Raw genomic sequence first — 15869 nt, 5'->3', positions numbered from 1 at the left:
ATCTTGTGATAGATTTGCCAGGCTAGATCATCATCCCACAGATACCCAGATACCCAGAGGAAAGCTGCTAGTCCATCTGAATTGAGTTATGTCTAGACCAGCATGGACTGCTCTCAGCCAGATGTTAACAACTGAAAACATTGCTTCACATACAATCATCAGAAGTCAATATCAGTTGGTGGCAGAAGGTAAAAGTCTTTTTCCTTAAAAAATAAAAGGGGTAGAATCTATACAAATTGTTCTTCACCAAGGATAAGTTGAGGAAATGTCAATACCATGGATAGAATACTTTAAGTCCTTGATTTGGGTGCCACTGAGGATAAACAGCTATCATGCTATTCCTCTAGGTTACTGGAAGTTACTCTTCTTAAAACAAAAATGCATTTGGAGCATAATAAAATTAAATCAAAGGCCTTGTTTTTGACAGCTCAGCCAACTCTTTCCTGATATGTTTTACAGAAACCTCATTTCAGCTTTGCTTGCTTCAGTGCTTTCTGGAAGACCTTTCTTGTTTGTGCATATTGTTCTCCCTGTAATCACAATTGCAGCTTGATTGCTTACCACTGTGTTTAGTTCAGGGCCTTATATCTGTCTTGCCAGGTCTGATGCCCCTTCCATATATGTGTAGGTCTCATTTAAGTGAGGGAAGCCCAGGTCAGGCTTTCATGGTTGGGTTCCCAGTGTTGGGTTTCCAGGGTTGTGGACAGCTCACTCATCAGCATGATGGTCTGTGGGTGTCTTTCTCCTTGTATTTCTTCTTTACAGAAATCTGTAAAGCTTTTTCATACATCTTCTATGCCTGAGAACACCTCTTGCAGAAGAGAAGGTAGTGGGCATAGATGTCCAAGCATATGCCCAGGAGGAGGTGGGGATTGGCTTTCTCTTCCTCTGATATAATGTCTTCTGCTAATTCCTCTTCTCTTTCAATTTTTCCCTCTTGAGTTGAAATGCAGTATTCATTGCTGAGGAGCATAGATACCAGCCAGCTTCAGGGAGATTTCCTTTTTTTTTTTTTATTCTTTTTTGCATGGGCAGGGACCGGGAATCAAACATGGGTCTCTGGCATGACAGGTGAGAACTCAGCCTGCTGAGCCACCATGGCCTGCCCCTTCAGGGAGATTTTATTGGCTGCACTGCCTTTCAAGTCACAAGTGTAGATGATGGTCAACTTGTTCTTACTCTGATAGGCAGATGAAGAATTCCATGCAAAGTCTGCTCACACCATTCAAGCTCATCTTTCATGATGTTCAACTTGGCTCATTTCAGCAACTGATGATCTCACCCTCTGCCTCTTCTGCTGTATCCAGGGCCATGTCACCGCCCACTCCCTGCTGCTCCTGCTCCTCCTCCTGGCCCACAGCAGTCTTCCAGAACCAGATGAGCACTGCCAGCAGTGGCAGCAGGCCTGGGCCTGGCCCTTGGGGTGTAACTCAGGGTGACAGCACCTCCACCATGGGGTGCGGGCCTCCTGCAGGTGGTGGAGACATGAGCGCCAAGTAGCTGCAGCACTACCAGTCAGTGGCCTGCAGGAGACCTGGACCCAGACCCTGGTTCAGCACCCAGTACATGCTCCTGCTATGCCTTCTGCACACTGCAGGCCTGGCTGGACTTCCCAGATGCCGCCAAGATGTAATCTTTACAATGTGACTGTCTGATTGTGAAAACCTTGTGTCTGGTGCCCCTTTTATCCTGGGTATGGACTTATGAGTAAAATGTATGGATAAAAAATAATAGGGGGATAATAGGAAAATAAATTGCAAATGCTAGTGCTCAGTGAGAGGGCGGGGTAAGGGGTATGGTATGTATGAATTATTTTTTTCTTTTTATTTCTTTTTCTGGAGTGATGCAAATGTTCTAAAAAATGATCATGGTGATGAATGCACAACTATGTGATTATATTGTGAGCCATTGATTGTATACCATGCATGGATTATATATGTGTGAAAATGTGGCAGTAAAAATATTTTTTTAAAAAAAGACTTAGAGGGAGCACAGAGTGGCTTGGTTGATCATTGAAGTAATTTTTGTTGTTGGCTGTGGCTGTTCATTGGAGTGGCTCATCAGTCAAAGAAGCAGTCTAAAGCTTCAGCTTTGGGTAGAGGAAAATGGCTTGAACCAAGCAGACTGCCTGTAAATCCACTGGTGGGTAAACCCCCTGCAAACAGGCCACCAAGGCTGCTCAGAAAAGCAGCCCCTCTACTGGCAGGGTGAAAAATACCCTTTGTTACAGGCCAGGAGTGATTGCGCTTCGAGAGTTTCATTGCTACCAGAAGTCCACCGAGTGTCTGATCTGGAAGTTGCCTTTCCAGAGGTGGGTGAAGTAGATCTCCCAGGATTTCAAAATGGACTTGAGGTTTCAGAGCATGGCCATTGCTAGTGAAGTGTACCTGGTGGGTTTATTTGAAGATACCAGTCTGTGTGTCATCTATGTGAAGAGAGTTACCATCATGTCCAAAGACATCCAGTTGTCTTGTTGGATACTGAGAGAGAGCTTAAGAGAAGGCAGTTTTTGTGACATTTTGTAGTAAATTCTGTAAAATACTTTGGTTTTAATTTATGATTTCTTTTGTAAGAAATTGTTTATAAAACGTTACATTTTTATTTAAGTCATTCCATCTTTCACTCAGGATGAATGGCAAGTGACTGTTCACAGACCTCAGTGATATGAAAACTGTTACTTGGGAGTGACAGGATGCTAATATGTAAAAGGTGTAGGTGATGTTTCTTTCTTCTCATGATGGATGTTTCTGTATGTTACTGACTTGTTGGGTAGCTATTAAGGTACTAAAATTGATAAATGTATATTGGGTCCTGTTCTGGTTTGCTAGCTGCCAGAATGCAACATTCCAGAGATGGATTGGCTTTTAATAAAAGGGGATTCATTTTGTTAATTCTTCAGAGGAAATGCAGCTAACTTTCCACTGAGGTTCTTTCTTACGTGGAAGGCACAGGATGGTCTCTGCTGGTATTCTTTCCAGGCCCCTGGGTTCCAACAACTTTCCCCGGGGTGACTTCTTTCTGCATCTCCAAAGGCCTGGGCTGAGCTGCAAGTGCTGAGATGAGGAATGTCGAGCTGCTTAGGCTGTGCTACATTACATTCTCTCATTTAAGCACCAGCCAATTAAGTCAAACATCACTCATTGCAGCAGACACGCCTCCTAGCTGACTGCAGATGTAATTAGCAACAGATGAGGTTCACGTACCATTGGCTTATGTCCGCAGCAACAAAACTAGGTATGCTCACCTGGCCAAGTTGACAACTGAATCTAACTAACACAAGTCCTTTTACAAAAAAACTAGTTATGACCTGATCCAAGTGTTTAACAGTTGGGGTTCTTAAGTATGACCATATCACTGTGACAGATAGTGGCTTTTTCAAGAGTGAAGACACAAGTCTTAACCATTTACAGTTTCCTTTAAAAAAGGCAGCTATAGAATACACTGTGCATTTATAATAGCTATTTTATATATTATAGTATCGACATTTTTAAATTAAATATTTTATATTCATATGTGGTAAGGAGTTTTGTCTTTAAGGTGTATGTGATTTTAGAGTCTAGTTGGTTTTCTCCTAACTAGACTGCACTTTGTTCATAGTAAGAAAAGCTATGTCACATTATACCTTGCTTAAGTCCTCATTCTACCACATGTTAATTAACCCTCTAGCAGATAATGCAGACACTAATGGTGGATATTATTTATAGCGGCTCTACAATATAGAAGTTTTTCACACCAGCATCATCTATTACTAATAATCTGAACTCATTAGTGCAGCTTTTCATTGTGTCATGGATGGTCTCATAATTCATTGAGAACTTTTTCCTCTGCCAAGAGGAAAAATAACAAAGTTCTTTTCCTTCTGCAGTTTGTGTTATAATAACCCTTACAGTAAACTTGTTGTGGGAGAAGTGCACACAGTTTCAGCTTATTGAACCTTTATAAATTAAAATGCTGGGTTAGGCATCCTGGGAAAATCACTTTTACAGAGATGGCATTCAAAGTGATTTTAAAATTTATATTCTTCTATTGAAGTTTATAAATCTATTACGTATGTTGACTAAATTTTCAAAAAAAAACATGTTTATCAAAAAAAGATCTAGAGATTAGAAAAACATATGTTATGAAAACAGTAACAGTAATGTTAAGTATAACCATAAACCTAACACTATCTCACAAATGTGTGCAAGTAACGAAGAATACAATTTTCAAGCTTTACAGGTTGCACTTGTTTATAATTGTATAACTGAGTCAAGATAAGTGTATAAATAATTATTTATGCACCAAGCCAGAGTGCTCCAAAATATATGAGGTAAACACTGAAAAGAGAAATAGACACATCTATCATAACAGTTGGAGACTCAATTCCCCACTCTCATCAATGGACAGAAGATCTAGGCAGAGCATCAATAAAGAAACAGAGAATTTGAATAATACAATAAATGAGCTAGATTTAACAGGCATTTATAGAACATTACACCCTATAACAGTAGGATACACATTTTTCTCAAGTGCTATGGATCATTCTGAAAGATAGACCATATGCTGGTTCACAAAGCAAATCTGAATAAATTTAAAAAGATTAAAATCACACAAAACACTTTCTCAGATCATAAAGGAATGAAGTTGGAAATCAAAAATAGGCAGAGGGCTAGAAAATTCAAAATATATGGAGGCTAGACAACACATTCTTAAACAACCAGTGGGTCAAGGAGGAAATTACAAGAGACATTAGTGAGCATCTCGAGGCAAATGAAAATGAAAGCACAAGATATCAAAATGAAAATGAAAGCACAGTAAAGGCAGTGCTAAGAGGGAAATTTGTTGCCTTAAATGCCAATATTAAAAAAGAAGAAAGAGCAAAAATCAAGGAATTAGCTATACACATGGAATAACTAGAGAAAGAACAGCAAACTAATCCCAAAACAGACAAAAGAAAAGAAATGATGAGGATTAGAGCAGAAATAAATGAAATTGAGAACGTGAAAACCATCAAGTAAATCAACAAAACCAGAAGTTGGTTCCATGAGAAAATCAATAAGATTGATGGACCCTTAGTGAGACTGACAAAAAGAAGAAGAGAGAGGATGCAAATAAATAAAACCAGAAGTGGAAGAGGAGACATAACCACTGACCCTGCAGAAATAAAAAAGTAATGAGAAGATACTATGAACAACTTTATATTAATAAACTAGACAATGTAGAAGAAATGGACAACTTCCTAGAAAGGCATGAACAACCAACATTGACTGGAGAAGAAATAGACGACTTTAACAAAACAATCACCAGTAAAGAAATTGAATTAGTCATTAAGAAGCTCCCAAAAAGGAAAAGTCCAGGACCAGATGGCTTTACATGTGAATTCTACCAAACATTTAAGGAAGAATTAGTGCCAATCCTACTCAAATTCTTCAAAAAAAAATTGAACAGGAAGGAAAGCTACGAACTCATTCTATGAAGCCAACATCACCCTCATACAAAAGCCAGACAAAGATATTACAAGAAAAGACAATTACAGACAAATCTTTCTAATGAATATAGATGCAAAAATTCCTCAAGAAAATTCTTGTAAATCAATCCAGCAAACATTAAAAGAATTATACACCATGACCAAGTAGGATTCATCTCAGGTATGCAAGGATGGTTCAACATAAGAAAATCAATTAATGTAATACACCATATCAACAAATCAAAACAGAAAAACCAAATGATCATCTCAATGGATGCAGAAAAGGCATTTGACAAAATCCAACATCCTTTCCTGATGAAAACACACTTCAAAGGATAGGAATAGAAGATAACTTCCTCAATATGATAAGGCAATGTATGAAAAATCCACAGCTAACATTATCCTCAATGGGGAAAAACGGAAAACTTTCCCCCTAAGATCAGGAACAAGACAAAGATGTCCACTATCATCACTGTTATTCAACATTGTGTTGGAAGTTCTATCCAGAGCTACTAGACAAGAAAAAGAAATACAAGGCATCAAAATTGGAAAGGAAGAAGTCAAACTCTCACTGTTTGCAGATGATATGATATCATACATTGAAAATCCTGAAAAATCCACAGAAGAACTATTCTAGCTAATAAATGAGTACAGCAAAGTGGTAGGTTACAAGATCAACACTCAAAAATCTCTAGTGTTTCTATACACTAGTAATGAACAATCTAAGGGGGAAGTCAAGAAAAAAAAATTCCATTTACAATTGCAACCAAAAGAATAAAATATGTGGGAATAAATTTAACTAAGGATACAAAAGACATATACAAAGAAAACTACAAGAAATTGCTAAAAGAAATTACAGAGGACCTAAATAAATGGAAGGGCATACCATGTTCATGAACTGGAAAGCTAAATATAGTTATGATGTCAATTCTACCTAAATTGATTTATAGAATCAATGCAATATCAATTAAAATCCCAAAAACTTACTTTGAAGAAATAGAAAAACCAACAACCAAATTTATCTAGAAGGGAAGTGTGCCTCAAATGGCTAAAAATATTCTGAAAAAGAAAAATGAAGGCAGAGGTCTCACACTACCCAACTTTAAGGTGTATTATGAAGCTACAGTGGTCAAAACAGTACTGGCATAGAGATAGATATACTGACCAATGGAATCAAATAGAGTGCTCAGATATAGACCCTCTCATCTATGGACAATTGATCTTTGGTAAGGCAGTCAAGCCAACTCACCTGGGACAGAACAGTCTCTTCAATAAATGGTGCCTACAGAACTGGATATCCACATGCAAAAGAATGAAAGAGGATCCATATCTCACACCCTATACAAAAATTAACTTAAAATGGATCAAAGACCTATACATTAGATTTAGGACCATAAAACATTTCAAAGAAAATGTAGGGAAATTGTTATAAATCTTATAATAGGAGGTGGTTTCCTAGATCTTACACCCAAAGCATGAACATTGAAGAAAGGAAGAAAGAAATGGGAACTCCTCAAAATTAAACACTTTTGTGCATCAAAGAAATTTGTCAAGAAAGTAAAAAGACAGCCTACGCAATGGGAGGCAATATTTGGAAACAATGTATCAGATAAGGGTCTAGTATCCAGAATATATAAAGAGATTGTTCAATTTAACAACAAAAAGACAAGCAACCCAATTACAAAATGGGCAAAAGACATGAGTAGACACTTCCCAGAAGAGGAAATACAAATGACTAAAAGGTACATGAAAAGATGCTCAACTTCACTGGATATTAGGGAAATCAGGTCAAAACCACAATAAGATATCATCTCATACCCACCAGAATGGTCATTAGCAATAAAACAAAAAACAACAGGTGCTGGAGAGGATGTGGAGAAAGAGGCACACTTATCCACTGTTGATGGGAATGTAAACAACCACTGTGGAAGGCAGTTTGGCAATTCATCAGGAAGCTAAGTATACAATTGCCATATGATCTGGCAATACCATTACTAGGTATCTACTCAGAGGACATGAGGGCAAGGACACAAATGGACATTTGCATGCCTATGTTTATAGCAGCATTATTTGCAATTGCCAAGAGATGGAAACAGCACAAATGTCCATCAACAGATGAGTGGCTAAACAAGCTGTGGTATATACATACATTGGAATATTATGCAGCTGTAAAACAGAATAAAGTTATGAAGTATCTAACAACATGGATGGACCTTGGGGACACTATGCTGAGTGGGATTAGCCAGAAACAAAAAGACAAATATTGTATGGTCTCACTGATATGAACTAATGTTAGTAAATGAACTTGGAGAATTTCAGTTAAGAATAGAGACCATCAGGAAATAGAAATAGGGTAGATATTAGGGAATTGGAGCTGAAGGGATACAGATTGTGAAACAAGACTGATTATAAAAGTTCAGAAATGGATAGCACAATACTACCTAACTGTAATACAATAATATCAGTACACTGAATGAAGCTGAATGTGAAAATGATAGAGGGAAGAGGGGTGGGGGCACAAATGAAATCAGAAGGAGAGACATGATAAAGACTGAGATGGTATAATCTAGGAATGCCTAGAGTGTACAATTATAGTGACTAAATGTACAAATTTAGAAATGTTTTGCATGAGGAAGAACAAAGTAATGTCAATATTGCAGGGTATTGAAAATAGATGGTAATTTATATTTTAAAACTTTAACTTATGTGTGAGACGAAAGCAAAAAATGTTTACTGGGTACAAAATATATATTTTGATTTGTGCATTTCCAAATATAACTTATGTGGACAGTTTAATTGAACACCCTAAGTACATGGAGTTGAGTAAGGCATTAGATGTTGTAGGTTTGTCCAAACTGATGCCCTGGATAAATCCCAGAGTGATTTGAACAGTGAATAAGAAAGTTTTGGCAAAGTCCCCTTGGGGGAATGGTGATAAGGGGGGAAATTCACCTTCCCTATATGGAGAATTCCTGATATTCTCACAAGCAGTGGAGACAACCAAAGCAATAGACTGAGCTCTCAATCTTGGGGTATGTTCATATGAAACTTATCCCCAGAAAGAATAAGCTAAACCTACTTAAAATTAGGCTTAAGAGTCACCTCCACTCCTCCGCCGGCACTCCCGCCGCCGTCGAGCCCTCCTCTTCCTCTTTCTCCGCTGGCGCTCCCGCCATCATCTAGCCCTCCTCTTCCTCTTTCTCCACCAGTGGTGCTCCTGCCGCCATCTAGCCCTCCTCTTCCCCCTTCTCCGCCGGCGCTCCTGCCGCCATCTAGCCCTCTTCTTCCTCCTTCTCTGCCGGCGCTCCTGCCGCCATCTACCCCTCCTCTTCCTCTTTCTCTGCCAGCGCTCCCACCACCATCTAGCCCTCCTCTTCCCCCTTCTCCGCGGGTGCTCCTGCCGCCATCTAGCCCTCCTCTTCCCCCTTCTCTGCGGGTGCTCCTGCTGCCATCTAGCCCTCCTCTCCCTCTTTCTCCACCGGCGCTCCTGCCGCCATCTAGCATTCCTCTTCCCCCTTCTGCTCCGGCGGCTCTCCATCTGCCATCTTATTCTTCCCTTTCTCCTCCTACTCCAGCGGCTCTCCAACCACCACCGTGCCCTCTTCCACCTTCACTGTCTCCTCCGCCACCGTCCTCGACAGCCTTGCCATCCTCACCTTTCCTCCTCCAGAACAGCTACAAGGGGAGTAGAAATGATACAGAACAGCTCCCAGAGCCATGACAGAGATAAAAAAGACAGCGTACCCCATCCTGGAATGGCTGACTGGTTGGGAGAACCCGCTCCAGTGAGATCGCCGACGGGCGCGGGCTTCCCCGGGCGGGGTGGCAAGCTGCCGGAGTCCCTCCCTTCCTCCTTCCCGGGCCAGCTGGCAGAATTGGGCAGGCGGTCCCCTCAAGCCGCAGCGGCTGGCGCACCCACCACACGCAGCCCCCCGGACCAACTGAGAGAATTGGATTGGAAATCCCCAGGCCACGGAGAACGGTGACTGGGGGGTTCCCTTCCAAACACGTGAATCCCCGGTTTGGCTGGGAACGGTGCACTCTCCCAGGCCGCAGCGGCTGGCGCCCTCCCACCACGCTTGGTGCCCTGGGCTGACTAGGAAATTCGGACGGGCGCTCTCTCGGGCTGTGGCGACCGGTGACCCTCCCCGCGTTCGGACCCCCGGGCCTGCTGGCACTCTTCCAAGCCACTTTGGCTGGTGAACCCCCCCCCCCCATGGTGAGAGTTTTCCAAAGTTAAAAGACCCACAGCACCTTTTACTGGTGGGACCCGCAGAGAAACGTGTGCCATGAGCGCCACCTACTGGGCAGGATAAGAAAAACAGAACCCAGAGATTTCACAGAAAAATCTTTCAACCTGTTGGGTCCAACACCCAGGGAAATCTGACTAAATGCCCAGACGCCAGCAGAAGATAACGGATCACGCTCAGAAAATTGAAAATATGGCCCAGTCAAAGGAACAAACCAATAGTTCAAATGAGATACAGGAGCTGAGACAACTAATGCTGAATATACGAACAGAAATGGAAAACCTCTTCAAAAACAAAATCGATAAATTGAGAGAGGACATGAAGAAGACATGGGCTGAACAAAAATAAGAAATAGAAAAACTGAAAAAACAAATCACAGAACTTATGGAAGTGAAGGATAAAGTAGAAAAGATGGAAAAAACAATGGATACCTACAATGATAGATTTAAAGAGACAGAAGATAGAATTAGTGATTTGGAGGATGGAACATCTGAATTCCAAAAAGAAACAGAAACTATCGGGAAAAGAATGGAAAAATTTGAACAGGGTATCAGGGAACTCAAGGACAATATGAAGCGCACAAATATACGTGTTGTGGGTGTCCCAGAAGGAGAAGAGAAGGGAAAAGGAGGAGAAAAACTAATGGATGAAATTATCACTGAAAATTTCCCAACTCTTATGAAAGACCTAAAATTACAGATCCAAGAAGTGCAGCATACTCCAAAGAGAATAGATCCAAATAGACATACTCCAAGACACTTACTAGTCAGAATGTCATGTGTCAAAGAGAAAGAGAGGATCTTGAAAGCAGCAAGAGAAAAACAATCCATCACATACAAGGGAAACCCAATAAGACTATGTGTAGATTTCTCAGCAGAAACCATGGAAGCTAGAAGACAGTGGGATGATATATTTAAATTACTTAAAGTGAAAAACTGCCAACCAAGACTCCTATATCCAGCAAAATTATCCTTCAAAAATGAGGGAGAAATTAAAACATTCTCAGACAAAAAGTCACTGAGAGAATTTGTGACCAAGAGACCAGCTCTCAAGAAATACTAAAGGGAGCACTAGAGTCAGATATGAAAAGACAGAAGGGAGAGGTATGGAGAAGAGTGTAGAAAGAAGGAAAGTCAGATATGATATATATAATACAAAAGGCAAAATATTAGAGGAAAATATTATCCAAACAGTAATAACACTAAATATTAATGGACTGAATTCCCCAATCAAAAGACATAGGCTAGCAGAATGGATTAAAAAACAGGATCCTTCTATATGCTGTCTACAGGAAACACATCTTAGACCCAAAGATAAACATAGGTTGAAAGTGAAAGGCTGGGAAAAGATATTTCATGCAAATAACAACCAGAAAAGAGCAGGAGTGTCTATACTAATATCCAACAAATTAGACTTCAAATGTAAAACAGTTAAAAGAGACAAAGAAGGACACTATCTACTAATAAAAGGAACAATTAAACAAGAAGACATAACAATCATAAATATTTATGCACCGAACCAGAATGCCCCAAAATACGTGAGGAATACACTGCAAACACTGAAAAGGGAAATAGACACATATATCATAATAGTTGGAGACTTCAATTCACCACTCTCATCAATGGACAGAACATCTAGACAGAGGATCAATAAAGAAATAGAGAATCTGAATATTACTATAAATGAGCTAGACTTAAGACATTTATAGGACATTACATCCCACAACAGCAGGATACACCTTTTTCTCAAGTGCTCATGGATCATTCTCAAAGATAGACAATATGCTGGGTCACAAAGCAAGTTTTAACAAATTTAAAAAGATTGAAATCATACACAACACTTTCTCGGATCATAAAGGAATGAAGTTGGAAATCAATAATAGGCAGAGTGCCAGAAAATTCACAAATACATGGAGGCTCAACAACACACTCTTAAACAACGAGTGGGTCAAAGAAGAAATTGCAAGAGAAATTAGTAAATACCTCGAGGCGAATGAAAATGAAAACACAACATATCAAAACTTATGGGACACAGCAAAGGCAGTGTTAAGAGGGAAATTTATTGCCCTAAATGCCTATATCAGAAAAGAAGAAAAGGCAAAAATTCAGGAATTAACTGTCCACTTGGAAGAACTGGAGAAAGAACAGCAAACTAATCCCAAAGCAAGCAAAAGGAAAGAAATAACAAAGATTAGAGCAGAAATAAATGAAATTGAAAACATGAAAACAATAGAGAAAATCAATAAGACCAGAAGTTGGTTCTATGAGAAAATCAATAAGATTGATGGGCCCTTAGCAAGATTGACAAAAGGAAGAAGAGAGAGGATGCAAATAAATAAGATCAGAAATGGATGAGGAGACATAACTACTGACCTCACAGAAATAAAGGAGGTAATAACAGGATACTATGAACAACTTTAGGCTAATAAATACAACAATTTAGATGAAATGGACGGGTTCTTGGAAAGACATGAACAACCAACTTTGACTCAAGAAGAAATAGATGACCTCAACAAACCAATCACAAGTAAAGAAATTGAATCAGTCATTCAAAAGCTTCCTAAAAAGAAAAGTCCAGGACCAGACGGCTTCACATGTGAATTCTATCAAACATTCCAGAAAGAATTAGTACCAACTCTCCTCAAACTCTTCAAAAAAATCGAAGTGGAGGGAAAACTACCTAATTCATTCTACGAAGCCAACATCACCCTCATACCAAAACCAGGCAAAGATATTACAAAAAAAGAAAACTACAGATCAATCTCTCTAATGAATATAGATGCAAAAATCCTCAATAAAATTCTAGCAAATCGTATCCAACAATGCATTAAAAGAATTATGCATCATGCCCAAGTAGGATTCACCTCAGGTATGCAAGGATGGTTCAACATAAGAAAATCAATTAATGTAATACACCATATCAACAAATCAAAGCAGAAAAATCACATGATCATCTCAATTGATGCAGAGAAGGCATTTGACAAGATTCAACATCCTTTCCTGTTGAAAACACTTCAAAAGATAGGAATACAAGGGAACTTCCTTAAAATGATAGAGGGAATATATGAAAAACCCACAGCTAATATCATCCTCCATGGGGAAAAATTGAAAACTTTCCCCCTAAGATCAGGAACAAGACAAGGATGTCCACTATCACCACTATTATTCAACATTGTGTTGGAGGTTCTAGCCAGAGCAATTAGACAAGAAAAAGAAATACAAGGCATCAAAATTGGAAAGGAAGAGGTAAAACTATCATTGTTTACAGACAATATGATACTATACGTCGAAACCCAGGAAAAATCCACAACAAAACTACTAGAGCTAATAAATGAGTACAGCAAAGTAGCAGGTTACAAGATCAACATTCAAAAATCTGTAGCATTTCTATACACTAGTAATGAACAAGCTGAGGGGGAAATCAAGAAATGAATCCCATTTACAATTGCAACTAAAAGAATAAAATACCTAGGAATAAATTTAACTAAAGAGACAAAAAACCTATATAAAGAAAACTACAAAAAACTGTTAAAAGAAATCTCAGAAGACCTAAATAGATGGAAGGGCATACTGTGTTCATGGATTGGAAGACCAAATATAGTTAAGATGTCAATCCTACCTAAATTGATTTACAGATTCAATGCAATACCAATCAAAATCCCAACAACTTATTTTTCAGAAATAGAAAAACCAATAAGCAAATTTATCTGGTAGGGCAGGTGCCCCGAATTGCTAAAAATATCTTGAGGAAAAAAACGAAGCTGGAGGTCTCACGCTGCCTGACTTTAAGGCATATTATGAAGCCACAGTGGTCAAAACAGCATGGTATTGGCATAAAGATAGATATATCGACCAATGGAATCGAATAGAGTGCTCAGATATAGACCCTCTCATCTATGGACATTTGATCTTTGATAAGGCAGTCACGCCAACTCACCTGGGACAGAACAGTCTCTTCAATAAATGGTGCCTAGAGAACTGGATATCCATATGCAAAAGAATGAAAGAAGACCCATCTCTCACACCCTATACAAAAGTTAACTCAAAATGGATCAAAGATCTAAACATTAGGTCTAAGACCATAAAACAGTTAGAGGAAAATGTAGGGAGATATCTTATGAATCTTACAATTGGAGGCGGTTTTATGGACCTTAAACCTAAAGCAAGAGCACTGAAGAAGGAAATAAATAAATGGGAGCTCCTCAAAATTAAACACTTTTGTGCATCAAAGAACTTCATCAAGAAAGTAGAAAGACAGCCTACACAATGGGAGACAATATTTGGAAATGACATATCAGATAAAGATCTAGTATCCAGAATTTATAAAGAGATTGTTCAACTCAACAACAAAAAGACAGCCAACCCAATTACAAAATGGGGAAAAGACTTGAACAGACACCTACCAGAAGAGGAAATACAAATGGCCAAAAGGCACATGAAGAGATGCTCAATGTCCCTGGCCATTAGAGAAATGCAAATCAAAACCACAATGAGATATCATCTCACACCCACCAGAATGGCCATTATCAACAAAACAGAAAATGACAAGTGCTGGAGAGGATGCGGAGAAAGAGGCACACTTATCCACTGTTGGTGGGAATGTCAAATGGTGCAACCACTGTGGAAGGCAGTTTGGTGGTTCCTCAAAAAGCTGAATATAGAATTGCCATACGACCCAGCAACACCATTGCTGGGTATCCACTCAAAGGACTTGAGGGCAATGACGCAGGCGGACATTCGCACACCAATGTTTATAGCAGCGTTATTTACAATTGCAAAGAGATGGAAACATCCAAGATGTCCATCAACAGAAGAGTGGCTAAACAAACTGTGGTATATACATACGATGGAATATTATGCAGCTTTAAGACAGAATAAACTTATGAAGCATGTAATAACATGGATGGACCTAGAGAACATTATGCTGAGTGAATCCAGCCAAAAACTAAAGGACAAATACTGTATGGTCCCACTGATGTGAACCGACATTCGAGAATAAACTTGGAATATGTCATTGGTAACAGAGTCCAGCAGGAGTTAGAAACAGGGTAAGATAATGGGTAATTGGAGCTTAAGGGATACAGACTGTGCAACAGGACTAGATACAAAAACTCAAAAATGCACAGCACAATAATACCTAATTGTAAAGTAATCATGTTAAAACACTGAATGAAGCTGCATCTGAACTATAGGCTTGTTTTTTTTTTTAATGTTATTATTACTTTTATTTTTTTCTCTATATTAACATTCTATATCTTTTTCTGTTGTGTTGCTAGTTCTTCTAAACCAATGCAAATGTACTAAGAAACAATGATCATGCATCTATGTGATGATGTTAAGAATTACTGATTGCATATGTAGAATGGTATGATTTCTAAATGTTGGGTTAATTTCTTTTTTCCGTTAATTAATTTAAAAAAAAAAAGAGTCACCTCCACAGAACCTCTCATGTTGCTCAGATGTGGCCTCTCTCAGCCAACATGACAAGCAAACTCACTGCCCTCCCCTCTCTACATGGGACATAACTCCCAGGGGTGTAAACCTTCCTGGCAACATGGGACAGAAATCCTAGAATGAGCTAGGACTCAGCATCAAAGTATTGAGAAAAACTTCTTGACCAAAAAGGGGGAGAGAAATTAGATAAAATAAAGCATCAAAGGCTGAGAGATTTCAAACAGAGTTGAGAGGTTATCCTGGAGGTTATCCTTATGCATTATATAGATATCACCTGTGCTGGTTTGAAATGATGTATGTCCCTAGAAAAGCCACGTTTTAATCAAAATCCTATTTCATAAAGGTAGAATAATTTCTATTCAATACTGTATGTTTGAAACTGTAATCATATGAGCTCCCTGGATGATGTGATTTAGTCAAGAGTGGTTGTTAAGCTGGGTTAGGTGATGACATGTCTCCACCCACTTGAGTGGGTCTTGAGAAGCTTCTGGAGTCCTATAAAAGAGGAAACATTTTGGAGAATGGGAGATTCAGAGAGAACAGAATGACATAGCCCCGATGAGAAGTAGAGTCTACTAGCTAATGACCTTTGGAGATGAACAAGGAAAATGCCTCCTGGGGAGCTTCATGAAACAGGAAGCCAGGAGAAGAAGCTAGCAGATGATGTCATGTTCACCATGTGCCCATCCAAGTGATAGAAGAGCCCTGACTGTGTTCACC

At 39.2% G+C, this 15869-nt stretch overlaps 1 pseudogene; it reads right to left on the bottom strand.

Moving 5' to 3' along the window:
- Positions 1-400: 400 nt before the first annotated feature.
- LOC143657523 (tetratricopeptide repeat protein 19, mitochondrial pseudogene) lies at positions 401-973 on the bottom strand (annotated as a pseudogene).
- Positions 974-15869: the final 14896 nt, after the last annotated feature.

Source organism: Tamandua tetradactyla, chromosome 2, assembly GCF_023851605.1.
Source record: "Tamandua tetradactyla isolate mTamTet1 chromosome 2, mTamTet1.pri, whole genome shotgun sequence".
Lineage (NCBI taxonomy): Eukaryota > Metazoa > Chordata > Mammalia > Pilosa > Myrmecophagidae > Tamandua > Tamandua tetradactyla.
This window is presented reverse-complemented; position numbering and strand designations above follow the sequence as displayed.